The sequence below is a fragment of the Bos indicus x Bos taurus genome, chromosome 20 (genome assembly GCF_003369695.1).
Source record: "Bos indicus x Bos taurus breed Angus x Brahman F1 hybrid chromosome 20, Bos_hybrid_MaternalHap_v2.0, whole genome shotgun sequence".
Lineage (NCBI taxonomy): Eukaryota > Metazoa > Chordata > Mammalia > Artiodactyla > Bovidae > Bos > Bos indicus x Bos taurus.
In genome coordinates this window covers 17,296,416-17,298,164 of record NC_040095.1, presented here as the reverse complement: position 1 = coordinate 17,298,164, position 1,749 = coordinate 17,296,416, and the positions used below count along the sequence as shown (strand labels likewise).

Genomic DNA, 1,749 nt, shown 5'->3' with positions numbered 1-1,749 from the left:
ATGTGAACAGCTGACTCATTGGAAAAGTCCCTGATGCTGGGAAAGATTGAAGGCAGAAGGAGAACAGGCTGTCAGAGGATGAAATGGCTGGATGGCATCACTGATGCAATGGATGTGAACTTGGGCAAACTTTGGGAGATGGTGAGGAACAGAGAGGCCTGGCATGCTGCAGTCCATGGGTTGCAAAGAGTCAGACATGACTGGGCAACTGAATAACAACAACAGGAAAAAATGGCAAAAAACACAAACATGTGGAGAGTGAATAATATACTACCAAATAACCAATGGATCATGGAAGAAATCAAAGAGGAAAGGTAAAAAATACCCAGAGACAAATGAAAATGTGATGATCTTAAACCTATGGGATGCAGCAAAAATAATTCTAAGAGGGCAATTTATAAGCAATACAAGCTTACCTCAAGAAACAAGAAAAATCTCAAGTCAGCGGCTTAACCTTAAACATAAAGCAACTAGAGGAAGAAGAACAAACAATACTCAAAGTTAGTAGAAGGAAAGAAATCATAAAGATCAGAGCAGAAATAAATGAAACAGAAACAAAGAAAACAATAGAAAAGATCAGTGAAACTAAAATCTGGTTCTTTGAAAAGATAAACAAAATTGATAAACCTCTGGTCAGAGTCATCAAGAAAAAAAGGGAGGAGACTCAAATCAATAAAACTAGAAATGAAAAAGAAGTTACAACCAACACCACATAAATACAGAATACTACAAGCCCCTATATGCCAATAAAATGGACCACCTAGAATCTGCTTCCAAGCTCACTTCTGTGGTTATTGACAGGACTCAGTTCCTTCAGGGCTATTGGACTTTGAGCCTCGGTTCTTTGCTGACAGTTGGCAAGTGGCTACCCTCAGTTCCTTGCCACATACGCCCTTCCAACATTCATTAGAACAAGTGCACACAAGGCACCAGAGAGCACTAATAAGGTGGAAGTCACAGTCTTCTGTCATCTAATCATAGAAGTGGCAGCCCATCACTTCTACCATATTCTGTTAGAAGCAAGTCTCTAGATCCAGCCCACACTAAGGGGGAAGAGAAAAGTTGAAAGTGAAAGTCATTCAGTCGTGTCCAACTCTGGCAGTCCCATGGACTATACAGTCCAAGGAATTCCCCAGGCCAGAATACTGGAGTGGGTAACCTTTCTCTTCTCCAGGGGATCTTCCCAACCCAGGGATCAAACCCAGATCTCCCGCATTGTGGGCAGATTCTTTACCGCTTGAGCCACCAGGGAAGCCCAAGAATACTGGAGTGGGTAGCCTATCCCTTCTCTAGTGGATCTTCCCAACCCAGGAATTGAACCAGGGTCTCCTGCATCGCAGGCAGACACTTTACCAGCTGAGCTACCAGGGAAGCCCAAAGGGGAAGGGATTACACTAAGGCATCAATACCAGGAGGCAAGGATCTTTGGTAGCCATGTCAGAAATCGCCTACCACTCTAAGGTATAAACCTGTGCTGTGTTAAGTCACTGAGATTCCAGGTTTTTATCAGTTACAATGACAGGTATTACCTTAAGTGACACAGGAGGAGAGCAACCACAGATGGTTCTAGTAAAGTGAGGTCAGAGCAGACCAGGACATGCAATGCCTTATAAACACTGATAAGAAACTGGCTTTAATTGTAAGTGCAAGGGGAGGCCATTGGAGTTAAGCATGAGAAAGAAGGAATCCAAGTGTTGTTTCTTGCTACTGTTTATAAATGTACTGGTAGGAAGCAAGAGTGGAAGCAGA

The 1,749-nt window shown here is 42.9% G+C and overlaps 1 non-coding gene across 1 annotated transcript; it reads right to left on the bottom strand.

The window, feature by feature from the left end:
* Nucleotides 1–1,299: 1,299 nt before the first annotated feature.
* On the bottom strand, nt 1,300–1,371 carry TRNAR-GCG. The gene has a single exon. It is a non-coding gene; the product is annotated as a tRNA-Arg (tRNA).
* Between the last annotated feature and the right edge of the window lie 378 nt (nt 1,372–1,749).